Source organism: Cupressus sempervirens, chromosome 8 (assembly GCF_028749045.1).
Source record: "Cupressus sempervirens isolate cs-2001-9-10 chromosome 8, ASM2874904v1, whole genome shotgun sequence".
Taxonomy (NCBI): Eukaryota; Viridiplantae; Streptophyta; class Pinopsida; order Cupressales; family Cupressaceae; genus Cupressus; species Cupressus sempervirens.
In genome coordinates, this window is record NC_143125.1 from 483,351,916 (window position 1) to 483,379,896 (window position 27,981).

Genomic DNA, 27,981 nt, shown 5'->3' on the forward strand with positions numbered 1-27,981 from the left:
ATTGACCATTATGGATTTGGCTCAAGATATATTTAATCCATTTGATTTGAAAGTTTCTTGGTAGGTGCAAAATATGGGTTAAGCCTTTCTCCTCTAGGTGTTTATGCTTGGGCTTAAGGGTTCCATCCACACAAAGTTCACCTAGGGTACTATCTATTTCTAGGGTTCCTATCTCATACAACACAATTGAAATGAGTTCAAATATGATTGATAAGGAGTACCTTTGGTGGAATTTGCAACTGAGCTCCATTTGGGTCGAGGGATTCTTCAATCGCTGGCACCAATTTGAAATTTAGGGCTTTCTATTCAATACCTTGCACCAACATCTCCAATCCTTTCTTTGCCTTGCTACTGCTGATAGTGGATGCCATGATAGCTCGATAAGTTGAGAGAATTATTTAGAAAACTTTGCTGAAAATTATGCTCAAGATCACTTGAATGCTCTGCAAATCGCTCTACTCTGGATATATTGAATTCATGGTAGAAATAAAGTTGAGATTTTGCCTTGTGATAAAAATCTACCATTAATGTTCGATACGATGAGAGCCATAATGAAACAGTGCATGATAGGCTATCATCCACTATCTGTGCAGATTACTTGGTGAAGCTTGTAACTCAGCAACTAAAAAAAACTTTGTTACTCTCGACCTCGCTCGGTATGACCTAACCTTGCTTAGTGAATACTGATTCTGAACTCTTGTGATCCCTCTATATCTGGAATATTGATTTGGATCTTTTACTTCCTTTCATTGGAACTATTTAAGATGTGACCTTGAAAACATAGTTCCAGTCATTCCTTAGGAACTTAACTGGGAATGGTGGAGTCACCCACTTCTTGAGTGACTAGACCATCATCACTTGAATAAGTTTGCTCAGTAGATTTAGGAATCCATTGCTGTCTCATCTGCTTCCTGATGTTATCAAAATTTTCTTTCTTTTCATCTTCAACTCTTCCTATATTCATGCAATTCTTGGCTATATGACCAAGTTCAATACACATGTAACATGTTATTGTAGTATCCTTTCTTCTCAAGTGATGCCTTGCATAGTTTATGCCAATTGGTCCATATTCTCCATAGTAATGACATCTACACCAAGTATTGTAGTCCCAACCAAATATTGCCTTTACAAATTGTTCAGTTAGATTTAATGGTTTAGATCTACATTTAGATGCCTTGTAACCTTGTTTCTTGCATTTGTGACACTTGCCCTCAAACTTTGGTTTCTCTTGGCATTCATTAGCTTTATGACCATGCTAACTGCAATTGCAACATTTTCCATTGAATTTTTCCTTTTCATTACTTCAACATTTATTTAATGTATGACCTACCTTACCATAGTGATTGCAAGTAGGTTTTTGATTCCTTTGAACACTTTGTTTGGAGAATTCACCTTCTTCTTTGTATCCAAGTCCTGCTTTGCCCTTTTGCCTATAAAGATTCATCTCATTTTGCTGATTCAATTGATCCATGTCTTCTTGGGATTTCATTATTCTTTCATTGAGTTGCTTTTCAGAATTTAGATCAATTTTCAACCTTCCATTGATTTTCTTTTCAGTGCTTAAATCATTCCTTAACCTTTCATTTTTAGATCTCAAACTCATGATTTTGTCATTTGCATTGGATAGCTGATTGATAAGAATTTCTTGCTGAAGGGATTGATTTTGAGTTTCATTGTTGCTTGCCTCCAAGTCTTCATTTTCCTCATTTCTCTGTTCCAAAATTTTACATAATCTTATAGACTAGATTTCTTGTTCCCTTTTCAATTTCCTTACTTCTTCTTGTAGGGAGCCATACTTTTCTAGGAGTTCTTTGATTGCATCATTTTCTTCATCTAAACTACTTGAGAAAAAAAGTCTTCAATCTTCTCTTCAACATACTGGTGGTCATTCATCTATTTTGCAATTTCCTTCCTTCTTTTTAGGGATTGGGAAAGATGCTCGTTTGCCTCCTTGAGTTGAGCAATGTCCATCTCTAGATCTAGCTTCTCATTGTCAATAGCTTTCTCAAGTTTGAATATCTCCATTATCTTTGATATTTGCTCAAGTTGTCAAACTTTATCTTGAGAACCACAAAGCTTTGATACCAATTGTTGGAAATAATCAAGACTAGCTAGGTTACTGAGAGGGGAGGGGTGAATCAGTAACCTCAAAACCTTTTGACAAATTCAACACTTAATAACATAATCCATTTATCATTAATAGATCTAATATATTGCATGCATGAAAAACTAAAAGCACAAAACACTTTGAGGACAATACTTGGTGACCTAGAAACCTTCGAAATAGAAAGTAAAACTTGGGTGGAGATGATACCTACAAAACTTCAATACCGTAGTATAAAGTTGGCCTATTAAGGCTTATTTTGATCACTTCTAATCATCTGCCTTATTAGGAGCAATCAGGACTTCTAGGTCCATGTTATTAGAGGTTTTACAAACATACAATGAAGTATGTAGTTGGTAAAGAGATTTAAAGCAAAGATTGTTAAGTCTACCCTATCAAAGGATTTGAAGCTGATTCACCTGTTAGGATGAAACAATAGATCTGACTTACAATTGAATTGCTGATATAGATCTTTGAAGTATTTATTATCTCTTTTTGATGGTGATGCAGAGCCTTCCATTGTCACCTTAAGTATACTAACTCAACTTGAGGATTCAACAAATGCCTTGGAATCAACTCAAGGAACTAGACTCAACTTAAGGTTCAAATGTAGAACTTTGACTTTAGGTTCTAATTGATGAAGAGTATCATTCAAAAAAAAAAAAATCAACCAAATAGAATCATGTTTATCCAATCATCTTCTCATTTCTTTGACAATGTAGAAGAGGCATAGTCCATCACTAAACATCAACACATTGTTATATGCTTTGATTCCATTATCACAAAAAACTGTTTCTGATTTATAGACCCGTACTATGTACCCCATAACTTTCATGAAACACATTAATTTTCAATATCCTTTGGTGAAGTTTTTAATAATTAGGTTTTATCAAAAATATCATAAAATTAGCCAAATAAAACCTCTCAATAAAAAGATATGGTCTTTTTACCAAGACCCATTTTACTGTCATAAAACTGAAACTCCATTTCCTCAATCTACCTAGGGCATAATATAACTTTCTAAGTACATATCCGTCTGAAATGAAACTGAAACCATATTAATCCTCCATTAATATAGTTTCCAAAACCATAAGATACATATTTTTCCATTGATTAATTCATGGGATAAAAAGAAATCATTGACTTCCACTCCATTGAAGATTGTTGAAAACCAGTTTTCACTAAAAGGTTTATAACTTGCACAATTCTTCATGAAAATTAATCAAATGAAAAGGAAATGAAAGTTACTTCATATATATTTCCATTTAATCTATTTAGGCTTTTTTCACCATCCATATGTTTTTATACCACATGCTTCAATATTACTGTTCCCTGGAATCTCCAAATCTGCAAATGATAACTTTCACCAAAATATGCATAAATTTCTCAAAAAAGATTGAAATAATTCCAAAAAAAAAGGAAGAAGAATATTATTCATTACACTATTTAAAAAATATATATTTTCAAGGTTTCTAGGCCGTACATGGCCATACAAGGTCTGGAACCAACACTAAAACTGAAAAACCAATAAGAACAACAACAATATATTGCACCAAAAAATGTCTCAAAATGTTCTCTTTCCAATCTATTCCAATCTAATTTGGTTTGACCATACAATGATATTTATGGATTCATTGGCAGTTGAGACCATACAAATACCTGTCATAACCATTTTACTTCCCTTTTACAACTTTTTATGCACTTTTGGCAATTTGTGCATTTTAACTCCAAACTTCTCAAAACATTACATGGACATTATAAACACTCTAAAATAGACTAAATATGAAATTTTACATTTGATTCACCATCTCTTATTACATTTTCATGACTTTTACTCAACCAAGACCATAATTTAGGATAGCTTTAACAACTTTTATAATTATTATCCAAATGACTTAAAAATTTCCTTAAACACTTAAAATATCTGATGCAGAGCAATCATATTAAAAACAATAAAGTAATGGTAATATGAAATCGAGTATCCTTAACTTGGAACCCGAACCAAACTATTATAACATTCTTTCTATCAATGAACCAATGAATTGTAACTGAATGCTTGGAAGTAATAATAAAGATTGATAAAGAGAAGACTGAAACATTACTAAAACTAAAACACACTTCCATTATATACTACAGATAGATTACAAATTTATGGATCTCTGGCTACTGCCAGAAAGCCATGAGAGTTTCTTCTCAATTTACTCTCTTCTTCAAACCTATTGTCTTTTGCCCTCTTATCGATCCTCTTCTATGCCCTTCCCTTACGTTATGCGATGTCTTTTAAAGACTATCTTAATGGTTTACAAACTATTTTACAACTACCCCAAGATCATACATTTGATTCTCATTCAGTTACAAAATAGTGTAAAATCCTTTTATTTGAGGATTATTTATAAGATACATTATCTATCAAACTTGCACATCAACTTAGATAATAATGATAAGATATTAATTCTTCCTGGGTCCTTTTCCCATGTCGCATTTCATACTTACATTTGTGCATAATATTAAACCGTAATGATGGTAAATTAATTCTTTCATGGGTGCCACTACACCATTCTACCAGACTTCAAAGGTTTCCATGTCCAAATGAAAATGAGGTGGAAGACAAATATGTGCCTTGTCACTTGCATCGACACCTCTGCTAATTCCTTTTTCACTATCAACCAATTTCTATCTATGGAGTTATGCTAGTCGCCTCCATGGTGCTTCCCATTCCTCAGTCCACTCCTCCACACTGCATCACAACCTCTGTCCCTCACCTAGGAGTCCATCATGCCTCTCTCCCTAGTCTATTGGTGACACACAAGACCATCTCATATGGCCTTTGGTAGACCTTCATGTCCATCCCTTGCAACTGAGCAAACCGGCACCAATTTGCAAGCACAAAATTCATACCAAGAATCCAAAAAAATCACAATACTGCTTGGTGTAGATGAACTTCCATCTAGATGCTCAGAATCTTCTGAGCTTTGATACCAATCTAATGCAGAGCAATCACAATAAAAACAATAAAATAATGGTAATATGAAATTGATTGTCATTAACTTGGAACCTAAACCAAACTATTGTAACATTCTTTCTATCAATGAACCAATGAACTGTAACTAAATGCTTGGAAGTAATAACAAAGATCGATAAAGAGAAGATTGAAAGATTATTAAAACTAAAACACACTTCCATTATATACTAAAGATAGATTACAAATGTATGACTCTCTAGTTGTTGCCAGAGAGCCATGATAGTTTCTTCTCAATTTAGTCTCTTCTTCAAACCTATTGTCTTTTCCCCTCTGATCGATCCTCTTCTATGCCCTTCCATTACATTATGATATGTCTTTTAAAGACTATATTAATGGTTTACAAACTTACAACTACCCCAAGATCATTCATTTGATTCTCATTTGGTTACAAAATAGTGTAAAATCCTTTTGTTTGAGGATTCTTTATAAGATACATTACCTATTAAACTTGCACATCAACTTAGATAATAATGATAAGATATTAATTCTTCCTAGGTCCTTCACCCATGTCTCATTTCATGCTTACATTTGTGCATAATATTAAACCATAATGATGGTAAATTAATTCTTTCATGGGTGCCACTGTACCATATAGATGTAGCTTGACTGCTCCTGAATTGACCTTGCTATATACTTTACTCTATTGCTGATTCACATTCGCATGCTGATCATCACATTCATTTTCACTCTTCTCAAAATATTACTTCTTTATACTTGGGTATGATAAAATACATTACATATATACCAACCAAATTCTAATAATTACAAGGTCGACCAAAACACAAGATAACACAAATATTACTGAGTCAGCCCAAATGTAGAAACTCAGGTTTTGAAAGCTAACTTGGTGAATTTTTGATACTCAGTGTTCATTGCATTACTCAGCATCGTCATGCATTCAATAGAAGTAGAGGCTTAGTCCATACTAATCACTCAACATAGCTTTGAACTGGGTGAACATTGGAGACTCGGTAGATATAGTGTCACTCGGTAGAAACTGAATACCATGTTTGCACTTGGTAAACACTACTCTTCCCATCACTTGGTTAACATTGGATTCAAATCACAAGAATTGATGACTCAGGAGACACTGCAAAGCTCGGAAACCATTGAACTGCTTGGTAAGAACTATTGATTTTCACACTAGCTTGAATTATTTGGTAACCTTTGGAATGCTTGGTATGAACTGTGAAACTTGGTAACCACTAAATTGCTTCGCAAACACTGGAGACTGAACTAAGAGCTTGGTAACCATACAAAATCTAAATAAGTGTTGTCACTAATAACAAACAAAAATTAATGCCAACAGGGTCATATATAAAATATATCATTAAGTATAAGAAAGAAGAGGAAGAAGGGTATGCCAACTATACTTAAGATATATTTTATAATTACAAGAATTCATTTGATATAGGTTTTAGCTCTATAGGAGTTGAGATAAAACGTCTAGGATTTTTAAGTTGGTAGGGTTTCAGACTTAGTCTTATTTCAAGAGTTTAGGAATCAAACTTAGCCTATTTTTGGGATGGCTATTCATGAATTCATTCATGCTCTATGCATTTAGTAAATGAACTTTTATGGTTTAATTATTTAGGAATCTCTATTTTGGATACAAAATAAACATTGTAACCTTGTTAGTATAGTTATGAAATTAAACTTGTATGTTTAACTCATGTAGACAGAAATGAACACATTGTTAGTGATGAATGCTTGAAGATCTTTGGCAGTTGGCTTTAGTCTTTTGTTACAATCTTTGTGATCTGATGTTTGTAGTATCTTGTACCTATGATTTATAAAAAATAAATGTTTTTCTTTGCTTATCCTTGTTTCTAAGGATCTCTGGGTAAGGCATTACATGTATTGCACAATTTAAGAATCTAGGGATGTTGTATTGGTTGAGTAGGATGCATGTGACAACTAGAGTGATTTTTTTTTGGAATTTTAGTGAGACAAGACATGGAAATGAAGAGAATGATGTTGCAATGATGTAATTCATGAGACCAGGTAATACAGGTAAGTATATCATTTCTAGATATTTTTGGTTGACATAATAATATAATATTGAAAATTTGCAAGATTGTTGTACACTTATAGGATCAGGTGAGATGCATTCATTTCAAAGTTCAAATACAACATCACTAGCTATTCATACTAGAAAGCTTGCATGCTTTTTATCTTCTTGTATGAATCATTTATGGGATGAATGTGAACTAAAAGAGTGGGTTAACCAATGGTCTTGTAGAGCTTTTCATCTAATTGATTCATATCAACTCCCTACAACACTACAACTCAACCAAGTAGAAGCATCAACAAATTTTGAGCATGTATCTAACCTAATTGAACTAGGTACTTAGTTATCAATCTAACACTTGGTTAAAATAGATTACTTTAAATTTTGACATTAACTTATCGTTCCATATAATATAGGTCATGCATATGAAATTATTGCATATGAGAATAATGATGAAGGAACCAATTACTTTATATGTTATTGTATTGAGGCCAAAAAAAATTCATAGCTACAATAATTGATGGTGACGGTATTGAGTACACAATAGGATCCATCATTGTGACAGACACATAGCATAGAAGGTAGTATATTTCTATCCAGTGGCATGAAGATCTCTTTATGTCAAATTGTCATGTATAATGTATCAATTCTAACATTAAATTATCTTTACAATTAAATGTACATACCCTATCAATAATTCTAGCATGTAGTTGTTTGAAAATTTTGAGACACACCTATTGGAATGCTTTAGAATAATCAAGGAGGGGGGTGAATCAATTATCCAAGGTCCAAAGATACTCATAAAACTTTTTAGTACTTAACAAACACATGTGCATGCATTGATCATTCAATATCTCAAACCATAGTATATTACTATCTTAGGTCAAATGGACTTTATAGAAATGTAAACATGAAATACCACAAAATCATTCACATAATTTGACACAAGGATTTTATGTGGAAACCTAATTAGTTAAAACCCACTAGTAACATGCTACCAATTTTCACTGTTTTGGAGTACGCTTTGTGAGGAGCCAACCCTATTAAAGGTTACAATGCACACTATTAAATGTGACCTTGATTAAAGGATTTCAATCACCCTATCTATTAGGAGTGAGCCTTGTCAAAGGAATTTAGAACATTCCATTAGAATGGCACCCTATTAAAAGATTTACTCATGACTCTTAGGTCAACCTTATTCCAAAGCATTTGTCTAGATTGATACACTTGTTAGAAAGTAACAATAGGACTTGATCTGATAAAAAAAATACTCATTTGCATATTACAAATCTCTTATTTAGTCCTCCATTCTACTTGGCATTCAATCTCCTTTTTCTTTGATTGCTTGTTCACCCTTAAAGCCTTCACCTCCTTTAGCCTTCATTCTTAGTATACCAATTGTAGGTTCATCCCTTTGGCCACTAAATGAAGCAACACCTCACGATTCCTTGTCTATATTTGATTCACACTATGACAAATTTCTTTTGGCCTGTTATCTCCTTATATTAAGAATTTAGATCTATTTCCACTTCACCATAATCATCTATTTTAGGGTTAGGTCAGATTCATCAAATCTACCCTCTTTTCCATTTTGTTCCCTTCTTGAAAATTCTCTTACAATCCTCTTCAAATTTGTCTTCAAAAGGTTTATCTTGAATTTTGTGCCACCAACTCATCATACTTATCTTTTGCATTCTTCACACAGGTCAAGAAATCAACTTTGGCAGCTCAAATTTGTCAAATCTTCGATCAAACTTATTTTACTAGTACTTAGTAATAACATGTTTTGTTAGCAATAACTATCTTCTCATGCTCGATCAACACTAGGTTTCTCAACATACACTAAGTCTTTACTAGTGCTCAACACATATTAAACTTCCTTCATTTGACACCTACTAGATTTCTCTTTTCTCAACACATATTGAGTTTCCTTCAGTTGGGTTCGACTAACTTTCTACTCTGCCTGCAGTAACTTGCTTGGCTTTGTTGTTTGCTTGGTCAGACTTGGCAGACACATTTGTTTGTTTAGCCTTCTTATTGTCTTTTCTCAAGTATCCTTTCATTGTAGCCTTAAGTAGATAAATAATACACTATATCATCAAAGTCTTACTTAGTCTTAGTTCTCCTTTTATACACTATATAACTCAACCTTTCTCTAGGTACTCTTATTATTCTTTCTTTTCAAATTCTTTTCATCAATCAATCAAATGATAGCATTTAGACCAAATTAGCAATTGTCTCACTAGCAAGCAGTAGGTTTGAAATCCATGACATAATAATTATTGTTCCATGATAGCTTTTATAAATCTTCCTCATTTCTATACTTGAACAATCTTCTTCATTTCAACAACTCCCTCTTTGGTATGGATGTCAAACCAATACCAACAAAAATACCAAAAAGAAACTTAATACCATGTATTGAAATCTCTCACTCTATCAGTATTTTTCCTTCTTTTGTATAGGCTACAATCTCTCTTTTTCTTTAGATATTCAGTGTAACTCTTCTTATTTTTGATCCCTCTCTTTTCTCTTTTCTGGTACTGACTCTCCCTCATACTTGATAATGAAAATCTCTCTGTAAATTCTCCCTCTTTGATGACAATGCCAAATACTTGATATATTATCATGTAGATATCAACAATTTAGGTTCTGCCTCTGTCACCTTGCATGTGACTAAAAATATTCTATTTTTGCTTCTCCCTTACTTCAGGCAGTTTCTAAAGTAAGATCCACTACATCAACTTGTAAAGTATGCTATTTAAATCAGTTGATGTAGGGAACTACTCTTGCTTCTTAAGTGGATTTGGATAGGGGAAGATATTCATGTGCATCCTTAGATAAAAGCTTTGTGAATATATCATCTACCTATTCCTTTGTATTCACATATTCCATTCTCTCTTCTTTGGCTTGAACTAACTCTCTAAAGTAATGGTACTTGATTGCAATGTGCTTTGTCTTTGTATGCATCACGAGGTTCTTAGATATGTTTATAGCACTTGTATTGTCATAGTAATTTACCAATGGTTCAATGATTTCTTTCTTCATTCCTTTGAGTAACTATTTGATGCACACCACATTTGCACAATTTACTAAAATAACCACATACTTAGCTTCAACAGTAGATTGTGAAATATAGTTCTATTTCTTCCTAGTCTAGGTAACCGATCTTTATCCTAAGAAAAATGTTCTTCCACTTTTACTTTTCCTATCATCAATGTTTCCAACCAAATCAACATCTGTATAGGCTATCAATTTTAACTTGTCATTTTTCTTGTAGTATAGACCATAGTCTTATGTACCTTTCAAGTATCTCATAATCCTTTTAATATCCATTAAGTGATTCTCCTTAGGATTTGCAAATTTTTTTTTAACAATCCCAATAACTAGTGCAATATCAGGTTTGCTATGAACTACATATTACAATTTTCCAATCATAGACTTGTACAATGTTTGATATACCTTAGCATAATCATTAGTTTTGGATAGTTTATGTCTTATCACCATGGGGGTACTAACTGGTCTTGAATCCTCCATACCAAAAGTTCTTAAGATTTCCTTTACATACTTGGATTGAGTAATGTAAATACCATATTTCATGTGATAAAATTTTAATCCAATAAAGAACTTTATTTCTCCAAACATAAACATCTCAAATTGTTGCGTCATTTCATTTGAAAATGTCTTACATAGTGCATATTGTCCTCCAAATATGATATCATCAACAAATATTTCAGCTAGTAAAATTCCTTTACCTCCTTCTATCTTCAAGTATAGATTTCTATTGTCATCAGTCTTCTCAAAACTAATCTTTACAAGATAGTTGTGTAGTCATTCATGCCATGCTCTAGGAGCTTTCTTTAAACCATATAAAGCTTTGTGCAATATACACACCATGTTTTGATTGTTGGGATAAAAAATTCTTTTAGGTTTTTCAATGTAAACCTCCTCTTCCAGTATACCATTAAGAAATGTTGACTTAACATCCATTTGATAAACTTTGAAACCTTTATAGGAAGAATAAGCAAGCATAGTTCTTACTCCTTCCAATCTTCCCACTAGGGAAAATGTCTCTCCATAGTCAATTATCTCTTCTTGTGCATAACCTTTGTAGACTAACCTTGCCTTATTAATTGTTAGTTCACCATTCTCATCCAATTTGTTGTTGTACACCCACTTTGTTCCAATAACATTCTTGTCCTCTAGTCTTGGTACTATTGTCCATGTTTTATTCTTCTCAATTTGATCAATCTCTTCTTTCATGGCTTGACTCTAGTATTCATTATCTAAGGCATCCTTTAGTGATTTAGGTTCATGTGTGCTTAAAAATAATGTCTCATTCCTTAATATATTCCTTGTTATTGGTCCAACTTATTTTTCTCTAATGATTTTTTTAACAAGATGATGTCTTCTGACATATTTTGATAATCTTGGCTTTGTTTTTTTTTCTTCAACAATAGGTCATTCATGAAGTTCAATCTCAGGTTCACTGTGTACTTCTCTATCAAGTAACATCAAATTCCTATCTAGTAAACTAATCTTAACATTAGAATATACCTCAACTTTTGATTGTAAGTTGACTCCTGACTACAACTCAACATCCATTAAATGTGACTTGATAGTTACTGATTCTTTCTGATTAGAAACTATAGTATCATCAACATTAGTAGATATGCCTTCATAGTACTACACAAAGGTTTTGTAATTCTCAGGTTCCTTCTTTTTTTCATCTTCATGTATTTCTATATATTCATCAAATTTTACATTTACACTTTCCATAACTTTGTTAGTGTTATTATTTAAACACTTATAAGCTTTACTTCTTATAGAATAACCTAGGAATATACTTTCTTCACTTTTAGCATCAAGTTTACCATTTATGTCATCCTTAAGAATGTAATGCTTGCTTCCAAATAACTTTAAATATTTGATATTTGGTGAGTATCCATACGATAATTCATAAAGTGTGAAATTTTCACCTTTCTTGAGTTATACTTAGTTCAAGGTATAGAAAACTATACTGAAAACTTCTCTCCATTATTTTAAAGTAATATTCTTCTCCATCACCAGTGTTCTAACACAATCCATCACATATATGTTCCTCCTTTCAACTAGCCCATTTTTTGGAGGGGTCCTAGGCATAGAAGATTGTCTTTTGATTCCTCTATCATTGCAAAAGTTATTGAATTCATTCAATATAAATTCTCCACCTCTATCAGATCTTATACATTTCAATCTTTTTGTAGTTTCCTTTTCAACGTTAGCCAAATACTACTTAAATATTTGAAAAGTATCAATTTTTTCTCTCAAAAACATAACTATCATCATTCTTGAGTAATCGTCAACAAATATAATAAAATACTTGTCATCTTTGTAACTTTGCACATCAATTGTTCAACATAGATTAGTATGAACTAATTCTAAAATTTATTTTGAAGTATGAGTCTTACTCTTAAAACTAGACTTTATCATCTTGCCTAACTAGTATTGTTTGCAAATTACATTATTAGGTTTCTTTAGTTTTTAAAAACCTCTGACTCTTTTCATCTTATTGATACTAACCAAGTTGTCAAAATTTACATGACATAATATTTTATGCCATAGCCACACATCATCAAATTGTACAACAAGACAAGTAGTTTCATTCATGTCAAGATAAAACATATTACCTCTTGTCTAATCTCCACTTCCAATGAGTTCTCCATCAACATCATAGATCTTAGCTTTCTTGTGTTCAAATTCAACCTTATATCATGAACTATTCAATTGTGACACACTTAATAGATTATAGTTAAGTCCTTTTACATAGTAAGCATTGGCACACAAACTTTTTTGTCAATCTTATTGATACTTTACCTTTCACTATTGTAATGCTCAAGGGTAATGAACTTAATTTTATCACCAGTTATGTGATGATATCATCCATTACCAATTATAAATCTTTCACCTTTGGTTACATAAGATACTAATGCAAGTCCCTTATCTTCATTTGAACCATATTTCATAGAAACATACACAACTTCAACATCATAATCTTCTGATTCATCATTAGATTCTTCTTCAACAATTTGACTAGATTTCTTTCCCTCGCCTTTATAGCTTTTGTTACTCTCATCTTTTCTACCTTTGAATTTGTCTTCATTTCTATTTTATTCTTCTTAGGAAACCTTGCTACAATATGACCAACTTCATTACAAATAAAATATATGATGTCCAACTTACCTTTGTATTTTCCTTTACCTCTATAAAATCTCCTAACCAACATTGCTTCCAGTTCCTCTAGATCTTCATTGTTTGTGCCACTATCATTAGCAATATGCTTGAACTTTTTCTTTCCTTTAGGTTCTTTCTATATGAAGCATGAATGATGATCATATTCCTATGGGAGAGTATTCTAGAAACATGATTAGATCATTATCATGATGATATGTTAAATTCATGACTCTATTTTTCATTGATGTCAACATAGTGGTTTTCTGTGGTATCTGACAGAAAAACATCAATAACGATCAAGTTGATCCAGATAGATCATTCAGTTCTTCCAATAGTGAGGTTAAAGAGTGATTATTCTATGTGTCTAGTATATGAAGGTAATCAGAGATGCATAAGATATTAAGTTTGGAAGAAGTTATGCAAGTTTTGGTGAAGACTGTTTTGAGATAGAGTTTATAGAGGCATGTTTTGGTAAACTTGTTATATCTCTTAGCAAATTTATTATTTTGAGAATATGAAGTTAAAGATGTGAAGAAGACATGTTGGTGATGATGTAGACAAGCTCGCTCATTGTTACAATATATGGATGGAAAGTTATTCAAGTTGCAAGGTGAAAGATTAATGTTATCACTAAGTGTAATGTAATCTTAATGTGGTCCTATAATAATTAATTGCGAAGGTGTAACAACTGACTCAAGGAATTGTTTTATGCATTTGGTATAAAGGAAGGACATTTTATTTTATCATATATGTAATGGATGAAGTGATTGTAAGTAGCACAAAGAGCAGAATGTGAAGTTAAGTAGTGTAGAGTGGAAGTGAAAGAAACTTCATTGCCAAGGTTTTACTGTATGATCCAAAGTCAGATACTTGGATTTGAGGTTTGTGACCTAGTCTACAAGGTTTGATAGTGATTGGTCTAGTTGGTTGGACAATGAGTTTACAAGTCTTGCCCCAAAAGCTATTTGGAAAGTGAGTCCTTCTGTCTTCTATAACTCGTAATAGAGTTGACACAACTCCTAACATGGTTGGAAGATTCTAACATAGATTCAAAGTATCCTGACACTGACTCATATGTACTAAATGTAGTTATAGAATCCTAATAGGGTCCATCCTCTAACAAGGAATATTTATATTAGTACATCATCTTGTGGGCATCATTGCCACTAGGGTTTTCACTTTGATCAAGGGTTCCCCTAGTTAACGTATCTGATGTAATTGTCTATGTGCATCTTGTGATGGTTATTGTTTACTTTGGTTGAATGGATAAGATTTTTAAAGGTTGATAAAAATTTTAATTAGTGGATAACTAATTCAAGCCCCCCGCCCCCCACAATTTATCTTGGTGGACTATTGTTTCTAATAATTGGTATCAAAGCATCAAGAACTTGAAGATAAAGTTTAATAACTTTGGGAGATCTATGGAAAGCATGTTCAGGAAAGGTAGTCCAAAGTTTGATGGACCAAATTATGATAGCTGTAAGGAAAAGATGAAGACACATCTATGTTGATCAAATAACAAAGATTGACAAATGAGTGTCAACACACTTAACCATCTTCACTATACATGTTGAATATACAATAGAAGCCAAGCAATGCAGAAAACTAACAGGTGTCAAGTAACATAGGAAGTTAATAGGTGCCGAGTAACACAGGAATTTTATAGGTGTTGAGTGACATAGTAATTATATAGGAGCTAAGTAACTCAAGATCCAACAGGAGTTGAGCAATATAGGAAAGCTTCAGGTGCCAAGTAAAGCAAAAATATAGTGGATGCCAAGCAATCCAGAATAGATGGTGCTGAGCATCAGTATTACTTCATGTACCGAGCAACACAGGATTAGCATAAGAGTTTGTGCCAATACAAACCATGATGTGAAATGATTATGCATGACTCATGATAGGATAAAAGGATAAGATCAAATCCTCCCAACCAGCTATGCGATCCTCATGTAGCCAATCAAAAAATTAGAGACTGCATGCAGCCAATGGGTGAATTTCAAGGATTTGAGCGGGAACACTTGAATTAAGGATGCATAATGAACCACTAATCTTTATAAGGGAGTCTTGATGCCAATGAACAACATAGAGAGTAGCGTGGAAAGAAGAAGGAAAAATATAGCGTATTATTAAGGTTGTGGTAGAACATTTGGTGTTAAAGATTTAGTGGAAAGGATGACATTTACACATCTAGTTGATTAGAACAGAACAAGGAACACAATTAGCAGATCAAATCTAGCAAAGATTAGTGATAGAAGAGCAGATCAAGTACTTGAGATCAACATCAGAGATTACATTAAATCAAGTGTATTATTATAATACTCTCTCACAATTGTATTAGAAATTTGGAAATCCTATTGAGTTAGGTGAGTTTAACAACTCTATGTAAATCCTTTAACAAGGTGGCATTCTAAGTTGAATGTTCTTAAGTCCTCTAACAGGGCACACTCCTAACAGGGTGTAGAAATCCTTTAACAGGGTCACATTTAACAGTGTTTTGTAGCCTTTAACAGGGCAAACAATCAAAAGTGGTTGAAATCAATTGCTGCAGTAATTTTGTGGGTATCATCCCCACCCCAATTTTACATACTTATTCTTGGAGGGTTTCTGGGTCACCGAAATCTTAAGTGTTATGTGGTGATGCATGTTTGCTTCTCATGATTGTTTAATGTTTATATGCATGCATGTTAATTTTAGTTATATGTTATTAAGGATTTAAAACAAGAGAAAAGGTCAATACTTCTAATTCACCCCCCCTCTCAGAAGCACTCCTCCCACTAAGACATTTCAACAATCTATTATATATGGGTCTAGTATATTGGATCTTGACAAAATCATCTAAGATAATCATTGCTGAAAAAGATTTGGAAACTTGTACCAAGGAAGAAAGAGATCTTTTTATGTGTGACACGAGTGCTAGAGAAGAACTATTGTCTACACTTCTTAGAATTGAATACAATCAAGTAAAATAACTTGTTACTTCACATTTGATTTGGAAAGGTTTGGAAACCAATTTTTAAGGTGATGAACATTCTAAGAAATTGAGGCTACAAAATTGGATTTGTGCATTTCAGGATGCTAAAATGATGGAAGATGAATCTATAAGAATATATGTAGGTAGAATATCAAAAATCACTATAGGTATTAAATCTCAAGGAGGAACCAAAGTAGATGACGAGGTTATATGAAAAATATTGACGATCTTAAACCACTTTTTAAATTAGTAGTTCAAATGATACATTTGTTCACATCTTGTACCAATGATTTCACAAAGGAGACATATATTGGAAGACTTGAAGCAGTTGATAATGAGCTTAGACAGTTTGAAGAATTGACCAGAATAGAAACAACTTTCAGTGCCTTGAATATTTGACCTAGATTGTCAAGGAACACAAGTGCTAGAGGAGACTTTGCTAGCAATAGCAAATCTGATGACGACATAAAGATTGAAGAAGCATTAGCCCTTCTGGTAAGAAGAGAAAAGGATGGTAAGAAAATATTTAAATGTTGGGCTTGCAATGAATTTGATCATTATGCATCAAGTGTCCTAAAAGAGAGAAAATGTATAGAGGAAATTTCAAACCTAGAAGAGATAGAGAGTGTTTGTATGCAAACAAATAATATGAATTCGATGAACAAGCAATAGGTGCTAGTGATGATGAAATAAGATTTGTAGCAATCAAAGAAGAAAGTCTAGAGAAAGTGACTTTGGTATCATAGGTTGATAATAAATCTTATTAGATAATTGATAGTGGTTGTTCACACCATATGACTAGTGATATGAACAAGTTTTCTGACTTTCAAAGTTAGGATGGAGGCATTTCAAAGTCAGAAACAATACAACATGCCATGTTAAAGGTATTGGATCTATAACTTTTGATGGTAAAATTAACATTGAGGATGCATTTTTTTTAATGGTTTGAAGCACAATCTTCTAAGTATTAGAAAACTAGTGGATAAAGGTTATTTGTTACAATTCATAGAAAAGACATGTATGATCAGAGACAAAGATGAAAAGCTAATTGGAACAGGAATAAGATCTAGAGGTAGTCTCTTTTAGTTGAATCCTACTGAAATGTCATGTTTGGTTGTGGAGGTAGATAATAATTGGTTATGGCATAAGAGATTTTATCATATAAACTTTGATAGTATTGTGAAGACTAGTAGTATGTTTGTTGTTAGAGATTTTCCTAAGATTATAAAACTTACTAACACAATTTGCAAGATATGTGTTTTGGTAAAGCATAAAAAAACTTCTTTTCCTTGCTAGAAGTTTACTATTACAAAAAAATTGGAGATTGTACACATAGATCTCAGTAGTCCTACAAAGACTAAATGATTCTATTATGAAAGGTATTTCATGATTTTAGTTGATTACTTTTCTAGAATGATGTGGGTTGCATTTCTTAAAAAAAAATTTGAGGCATTTGATAAGTTCAAGATATTCAAGTATAGAGTTGAGAATAAATTGTTAGTATTAAACCATGGACAGAAATAAAAATTATATGCAAATATAAACAATATCAAAAAATAATAGATCTCATAGAGAAGAACACAAGACAACAATATTTAACATGGTTCACCCAATTCCTGGGCTATGTCCACCAAACAAAAAGTCTAATATTATTACAATATAGTGATTACAACTTCATTACAATCTGTAATCCCTTACAGCTCAATACCACCATAAGAATCAATTTTTGCATCACTCCTAGTGAAAATTCCTAACCATAAGCTCTTTTATACAAGTGATTTTATGTTGCTTTACAATTATAACATGTCAGCCATATGTTAGCCATACGTTGGCCATAGTCCAACTTTTTTTGGGGCGATGCCCTAGACCCCAATGAATTTATGATATATAGTACTTCCCTTATTAATCACCACCAACTAACAATCTCCCACTTGGAAAATAATTAGACTCTACACTAGACAATAATCCCCACTTGTAGATTGATCCTATAGAAATACCACTACCACATGGGGCTCTCACTGGATCAAACTGCCTTGGACTCTACTGATCTTTTATTCATGTTCATTCTAGAAGACCAACTAAAACTAAAGAGGAATTTAGCTTCTCCCTTGTCACTGCCTTTGTAAACATATCCATTGGATTGTCATCAGTATGCATCTTATCCAGCTTTAACTTTCCATCATCTAAAATTTACCAAATGAAATGTTACTGCAATTGAATGTGTTTTGTCTTTGAATTTAGAGCTCAATTCTTTGCAAGATGAATGACATTCTGGCTATCTGTAAACAAATAATTATCCTTTTGAGAGTGTCCCAATTCTTCCAAGAATAACTAAATCCATATCATCTCCTTTATTGCTTCTGTAGCAGCAACATACTCTACATCTGTAGTGGATAAAGCATTAACTTTCTGTAACTTACAAACCCAACTCACTGCTACCCCACCAACAATAAATACATAACCCATAGTACTTTTCCTGGTATCAATATCCCCTACCAAATCTAAGTCAACATATCTCTATAAATTAGTAGTAGAGCCCACAAAGTGTAAACACTTACTAGATTTTCCTTCTCAAATATTTCAGAATCCATTTTACTACATTCCAGTGCTCAATTCTTGGATGACTCATATATCTGCTAATGACTCCCACTGCATGTGCAATATCGAGCCTTGTATATACCATAGCATACATCAAGCTTCCTATAGCTAAAGCATATGATTCCTTGGACATCTTATCCTCCTTTTCTTGTGTCTTGGGACACATCTCCTTAGTCAACTTCAAATGACCAGGTAAAGGTGTGTTGACAGCTGTAAGATTCTCCATAGAAAATTTTTGCAACACCTTCTCAACATAATTAGCCCGAGATAACATCAATTTCTTATTCTTCCTATCTCTGTAAATCTTCATACCAAGGATTTGTTTCACTACCCCCAAATCCTTCATAGAAAATGCATGTGCTAATTTGCATTTCAACCCCTTAATATGATCCATGTTAGACCTAACTACAAGCATATCATCAACATATAAACATAAAATAATGTAGCTATCATCATCCAATATCTTAAAATAAACACAATGATTTGATTACATCTACTATATCCATGCTCATGCATAAAACTGTCAAATTTTAGATACCATTGCCGAGGTTCTTGCTTCAAGCCATATAAACTTTTCTTCAATCTGCACACTAAGTTCTTCTGACCTTTGACCTCAAATCCTTGTGGCTGAGCCATATATATCTCTTCATCCAAATCACCAAGAAGGGAGGCTATTTTAACATCAAGTTGCTCTAAATGAAAATCTTCAGTAGCCACAATACTTAAAATAGTAGAGATAGAAGTTATTTTAACAACATGAGAGAATATCTCATCAAAATCAATACCCTTTTTCTATGCAAATCCTTTTAAAACTAACCTATCTTTAAATCTTATCTTACCTCAATCCTCTTATTTTAACTTGTAAGCCCATTTATTCTATAAAAACCTTTTACCTGCAAGCAATTTGCATAAATCTCAAGTCTTATTTTTTAGCAAAGAGTCCATTTTGTCTTTCATGGTAGACTCCCACTGAATCTTAGTATCCACCTGCACAATCCACCTGCACAACTTCATCATAACATTTAGGTTCACCAACATCTATTAGTAAAATATAATACAAAGAGGGAGAACATATTTTTGGAGGTCTACTTAGCCTTGTTGACCTTCTAACATTCATGGGGTTGTGTGATATTTGTTGTTGTAGTTTTTGCACATCATGGCGAATTGCTGGAACATTATCTTTTGGAGTATCATCTAACACTACATAATCATCTTATTTCTACTCATGTTGTTGCAATAGATCTTTATACAACACTTTCTCATTGAATATGACATCCCTACTTCTTACAATTTTACAATTTTCAAAATCTCAAAGCCTATAGCCAAATTTATTAATGGCATATCCAACAAATACATATTTCTTTGACATAACATCCAGCTTGATTCTATTTTCAGAATCTATATGAGCAAAAGCTTCATAATCAAAGGTCTTGAGAAAAAAATAATTCACCTTCTTACTAGTCCACACTTCCTCTAGAATACCACAACCATAAGGAGTAGAGGGACCTCTATTAATCAAATATACAATAGTATTTACAATCTTTACCCACATGTGTAAGAGAAACCCAACATGCAACCTCATGCTCCTTGCATGCTCCATTATAATTTTGTTCATGTGTTCGACTACTCCATTTTCCTATGGAGTCCTTGGAATAGTTTTTTTATCTATGAGTACTATTAGTAGAGCAATAATCTTCAAATTCATGACTACAATACTCACCACCATTATTAAATCTAAGAAATTTTAATTTCTTACCAGTCTCATTTTCAACCAAGCATTTCCATTTCTTAAAAGTTTGAAATACATTAGATTTATGTCTAAGAAAATAAACTCATATTTTTCTAATTACATCATCTATAAATGTAACATAATAATGAAAGCCACTAAGGGAAGATACCTGTGTTGGTCCCCATACATCTGTATGCACAAGCTCTAATTTCTCCCTTTTATTTTCCTTCCTAGTCTTCACAAAACTCACTCTCTTTTGTTTTCCATACACACAACTTTCATAGAAATCCATATTAACACATTTCAGACTTGATAAAACTTTCTTTGAATGAAGTACTTTCATACCTTTCTTACCCATGTACTCAAGTTTTTTGTGCCACAACACTGTATTAGAATCTACAGTAGCTATTTGTTCTCCCTGTTCAATTGTAGTAACTATTCCTAAACATTAATTTTTTTCTGAAACAATTAAAATAGAAGGAACAATATGACCTGTACAAAGATATAAGGTGCCTACTTTCACACCTTTTTCTACTACAAGGGAACTTTTTGAAACCTTCCAATTTTTATTATTAAAAGTAACTACACAACTCTCATCACTGAGTTGCCCTACTAAAATAAAATTCTTATTCAGCCTTGGAACATGTCTTACCTCATGTAGTAGCCAATGATTCCCATTTTGTAAATTAATCTTAACTTTTCCCTTTCCAAAAATATGACAGGGTTCATTATCCCCCAAATAAATAAGTCTAATATCCCCTTGGACATAATCAATGAAATAGTCTCTATGAGGTGTAGCATGAAATGAAACACCAAATCTAAAAACTATGAATCATCAACAGTTTTTAAAGATAGAAGCAAAGCATCCTCTTTGGATTTGTTACTTACCACATTTACCTCCTTGTCTCCATCCAATTTATCTCCTTCATTTTTCTCTTGAGTCTAACAATCTTTCTTTTTATGTTCTGATTTTCCACAGTATTAGTAGTCATTTGGTCCTCTCAATTGAGACTTCCTGCCATTTGACTTTCCTCTTTATTTCCCAAAATTTCTAAAATTATTCCCTCTCTCAATCATTCTACCTTAGCTTTGTGTGTTCAAAGCACTTTTAGATGTAGATCCACATGAAGATTTTCTACGAGTTTCCTGATTCAAAATAACACTGATCACATCATCATATTTTAGGGTACTAGATGTAGGAACAAAATTACTCACAACCATTACCAAGCCATTCCAACTTTCAGAGAAAGAACACAAAATTGAGAGAGCCCTAATTTCTTTATTAAAATTGATACCCATAGAAGATAACTAACTAATAATAGTATTAAACTCATTTAAATAATCCATAACAGATCCACCTTCTGCCATTTTCATATTAAATAAATACTTTATGATACCTTGTTTGAAGTGAAAGGCTTTTTATACGGTTTTGCTAGGGTTTGCATCAATTCTTCTGTTGTCTTCACTTTTGTAATATTAAATGCCATTGATGGTGCTAGGCATAATCAAATACTTCTAAGTGCCTTTCTATCCAAAAGATCCTAGTTATCATTTGACATAGATCCTTGATTCTTGGTTTTTGCTTCCAATGACTTCCATAAATCCTTCTAATAAATATAGTCTTCCATTTGCATCTTCCACAACTAAAAATTTTTCCCATTAAACTTGTCAACCCTCAACTTACCCTTGTCTGCCATTGCTCCCACTCAACTGTGAGACTTTCCTTCAGAGGATAATTGCAAAACAACCTTTCTCTGATACCACTTGTTATGATTAAACCACATACAAAAATAAAAATTACATGCAAATATTAACATTATTAGAAAATAATAGATCTCATAGGAAAGAACACAAGACAACAATATTTAACATGGTTCACCCAATTCATGGGCTATGTCCACCAAACAGTAAGTCCAATATTATTACAATCCAATGATTATAACCTGATTACAATACATAATACTTTACAACTCAATACCACTACAAGAACCAATTTTCACATCACTCCTAATAAAAATGGCTAACCCTAATCCCTTTTATAGAAGTAATTTTATGCTACTCTATGGTTACAACATTTTGGCCATATGTTTTCCATATGTTAGCCACAATGTTGGCCACAGTAATGTTTTTTTATGGACTATGTATAGTACTTCCATGATTAGTCACTAGAAACTAACATAAATTAGGCATGAAGATTAAATGTTTAAGATCAGATAGAGGAGGAGAGTTTATTTCAAATAATTTTAACATCTTTTGTGAAGCAAATGTAATCAAAAGATAATTATTAGCTCTAAGAACCTCTAAACAAAATGGTATAGCAGAGAGAAGAAACAAGTCATTAATAGAAGAAACATAAGATATGTTAGCTGAGAATGATATATCCAAGGTATTTTGGAGAGAAGCTATGACTAAAATAATCTACACTATGAACAAAGTGCAAGTTAGGAATGACACAAAGAAGATCTCTTATGAACTATGGTTTGGTCACTCACCTACAATTAAGTATTTCAAAATTTTTGGCAGTAAGTAATATATCAAAAGAGATGATGATATTGGTAAGTTTGATGCTAGAGGTGATGAAGGTATGTTTCATGGTTATTCATTGAAAAGCAAGGCTTATAGATTTTATAATCTAAGAACTAATACTATTATGGAAAGTGCAAATGTGAGAGTTGATGAAAAATTCAAGATACAAGAAAGAGTAGTTGATTACAATTTAGATGATGATGTTGTTACTAAACCAAAGAATGATGAAGTATTCCTTAAGACTAACAATTATTTATAGAATGAAGAAGAGCTAAAGCAAAAACAAATATTAGAATTTTTAGTAGAGCCAAGAGTTGAGATAATAACTCCTACTTTGGATAAGAATATGACAAAAAATCATCCACCCAAACATACCATTGAAAGTAGAGACAAATGAGTGATGACAAGAAGCAAAATCAATGAAGAACTATGTTTAATATCCCAAGTTGAACTATTGGAAGCAAGATACAAAAGTAGAATTAGATCAAATAGTAAAGAATGAGACATAGAAATTGGTCCCCAGACCAACAACAAGAATGTGATAGGAACTAAATGGGTATTCAGAAACAAGATGAATGAACAAGGTGAAGTTGTAAGGAACAAAGAAAAATTATTATGTAAAGGTTACTCACAACAAGAAAGAATACACTATGATGAGACTTATGTTCCTGTAGTAATAATAGAAGCAGTAAGGTTATTCTTAGCATATGCATCATATAAGAAATTCAAAGTATATCAGATGGATGTCAAGTCAACATTTTTGAATGGAGAGCTTGAAGAAGAGGTATAAATAGAATTTTTTAAAGGTTGTCCTTCAACAGATAACAAGGACATAGTATGTAGATTAAAAAAGACATTGTATGGCTTGAAGAAAGAACCCATAACCTAGTATGCAAGGTTGGACAAGCATTTGACAAAGCTTAGATATAGAAAAGGTATGGTAGATAACAATCTCTATTGGAATGAAATTGATGATGGATTGATGATCTTGGTAATGTTTGTTGATGATATCATATTTAGAAGAAATGATGATGAAAGTGACAAGTTTGTAGAAGAAATGAAGAAGAAATTTGAAATGAGCATGATAGGAGAAATGAAATATTTTCTAGGATTACAGATTGTGTAGGATAAAGAAGGAATCTTTATTTCTGAAACTAAGTATTTGAAAGATTTATTAAAAATGTTTGATTTGGAAATATGTAAATCCATTGCAACACCTATGGTAACTGGACGCAAGTTATCTACAAAGGATGAGACAAATATTATTGAGTAGAAGAAGTGTAGGTCAATGATTAGAGGTTTGCAATATTTGACTCACATAAGGCTAGATATAAAAAATGTAGTTGGAATGGTTGCAAGATTCCAAGATGATCCCAGAGAAGCACATTTTGTAATAGTCAAAAGGATATTTAGATACATGAAAGGAACACTTGAGTTTGGATTGTGGTATGATAGATCTAATGATTTCACTCTATATGCTTATACTAATGCTGATTGAGTAGGAAATATGGATGATAGAAAGAGCACCAATGGTGGAGCCTTCTTTCTTGGAGGAATATTGGTTTCTTGGCTAAGCAAGAAGCATAATTGTACCTCAAAAATGTACAAAAGAAGTAGAATATGTTGTAGTAGTAAACAATTGTAATCAAGTTGTTTGGATGAAACAGATGTTGAAGGATACAATGATAGAATTTAGTGAGCCTATTGTCATACATTGTGACAATTCAAGCATAGTAAATATGTCTAAGAATCTAGTTTTGCATTCTAAGACCAAGCACATCTCTATCAAGTATCACATGTTGAGAGAGAAAGTTGTAGAGAAAAAAATTAGATTGGAGTATGTGAGCACTAAAGAGCATATTGTTGATATTTTCATTAATCCTCTTCCCAAAGAGACTTTTGAGTATTTGCAAGGTATGCTAGGGGTTATGCTCCTTCCTACATCAGAGTAGAAGATGCAAGAATGCATTAGTCTAGTGTAACAAAGCACCATTATTTTATTGGGTTGAATGTTGATACTTCCTATATGGGGGAGTATTTATGATGGATAGAATCATCTAGGACTCTTGTTGGATGTTATTTTTGAACTGTGTCTTTGGACACTTGAGCTAGTCAGAAATAGTTGTTGCAGAGTTTGATGGTTACTAAAACCTTTGACATTGATGTCAATGAGGGAGAAGTTTAGCCTGAAAAAAATATTTGAGTACATTCAAGGGAGAAGAAAATAGTTTGGGAGAAGTACAACATGAGAGAATGATTGATGAAGAGGATTTGAAAAGAAAGGTTAATAGTTTTTTGTAGTTGGTAATCTTGGAACTAGATGTCTTTCATCTATGTTTTAGATTTAGGTAAAAATATTTTTCTAGGGGACCCGAAACCCCTTTACATCATAAACCTAAAAGATATTTAAAGAAAGTCCAAACATACCAAAGGGATCCAAACCAAAAGCATGCTGTAGCAGAAAAACATTATATATCTAGTATCACCAACTAAAAATTAGAAAAGAAACCAATATGAACTTCTATGTTTTTCATCTATATTGCCATCAATGCCAAATGGGGAGATTATGGAAGCATGAATGCTGATGGTATTCCTACGGGGGAGTATTGTAGAAACATGATTAGATCATTATTATTATTATATGTTACATTCATGATTGTGTTTGTCATTGATGTCAACATAACAATTTTCTATGGTATCTAACAGAAGAACAATGGTAAAGACCACGTTGGTATGGACCGATCGTTGAGTAATTTTAGTAGAGGTTAAATCAAGATTATACTATGTGTCTATTATATGAAGGTAACCTTAAAAGCATAAAATATTAAGTCTGGAAGAAGTTATGCAAGTTTCGGTGAAGACTATTCTAAGATAGAGTTTACAGAGGCATGTTCTGGTAAAGTAGTTATATCTCTTAGCAGAGCTATTATTCTAAGAGGCCAAAGTTAAATATGTGAAGAAGACATGTTGGTGTTGATATGGACAAGCTTGCTCATCATAATGATATGTGTATAGAAAGTTATTCAAGTTGCCAGGAAAAATATTAATGTTATCACTAAGTGTAATGTGTTCTTAATGTGGTCCTATAATAATTAATTAAGAAGATATTACAACCAACTTAGGGAATTTTTTTATGGATTCAACATAAAGGAATGGCATTTTCCTTTACCATAGATGTGATGGATGAAGTGATTGTAAGAAACACAAAGAGAAGAATGTGAAGTTGAGAAGTGTAGAGCGGAAGTGAAGGAAACTTCATTATCGAGGTTTTATTGTGTGATCCAAATTTGGATATTTTGATTTGAGGTTTGAGACCTAGTCTACAAGGTTTGATAGTGATTGGTCTAGTTGACAGGAATAAGGAAATACGTTATAGTATAGTACATACAATTATTCTACAAGGAATAGTTAAGAGATTAGTTAGACACTGAGTTCAGTGGTCTTTTTCTAGAAGCTATTGTGAAAATGGATCCCTCTATCTTCTACAACTCCTAACAGGGTTGGCACAACTCCTAACAGGGTTGCAATCTTCTAACAATGATTCAAAGTCTCCTAATAGGGACTCATATGTATTAAATGTAGTAATAAACTCCTAACAGGTTGCATCCTCTAACAAGGAATATTTATATTAGTACATCATCTTGTGGGCATCATTCGCACTGAGATTTTCTCTCTGATGAAGGGTTTCTCTAGTTAACATATCTGTTGTAATTGTCTATGTACATCTTCTTATGGTTACTATTTACTTTGGTTTAATGGTTAATATTGTTTAATGTTAATAAATGTTTTAATTATTGGATAAATGATTGACCCCCCTCTTAGTTACCTATTGGACTATTGTTTCTAACACTTTTAGTGTTAGCTTAGCTTTGAAGGCAAAATCAATATTCTATAATTTAAAATTATCAAAATTTGAAAGTTCAAAAGTAGTGAGTCTACCAACCATTCCTTCAAGGGTTATATTACTACCAGGAGTACATCTTAGTTCTTGTATAGTAGAAACTCTTATAGCATGGATAGGCAACATGGTTCTTAACACTTTTCTGATCATAGTATCATCTTCAATAATTCCATTTTCTCCTCTGATTACATTTACAATTGTCATGCCCAAAATACGAGGCAAAAACACAATTTTTTTTTTATAAAAAGAGTAATGATAATTAGGTTCACTAAGGTTTAAGAGTCTGATTCATAAGTGAAGAAATAGAAATGGATTTACTACATTACATCTTAAGTTTATGATCATGAGAAGGAAAACATCATTAAAGTTAAATGCTCATTATTAAATTGGTATCAACATTTGATTTCATTATTACATTAAGATTACAATGATATTTTGAATTTATTTGAATAACAATATAAAATGAACTTAATTTAACTAAACAAAAAAAATCAACATTATCTATTAGTCTATCATATACTATCATATTAAGACAAGATAATAGCTCACACGAAGTTTACTAACACCTTTAAATATATCGATAAAATTTCTACTAAATTAAAACTAATTTCTAAATTAATCTCATAATCTAAACACCTTCAACTAATACTAATTAATACTAATATCTTAACATCCTAACACTAATAACAAAATTTAACTAACCATTCCATAAATTAATTAATTTAAAACATACTAAAACAAATATAGTTAAAACAAGAAAATAATTTAAACCCTTTTCTATTCACTATTTTAATAATACTTAAGAACACTAATGCTAATACTAAACTACATTTAACTAACATAAAATTAAACTAACCTTAAATTTGCAACTAACTTAAAAGAAAACTTTTAAATAAATAACAACTA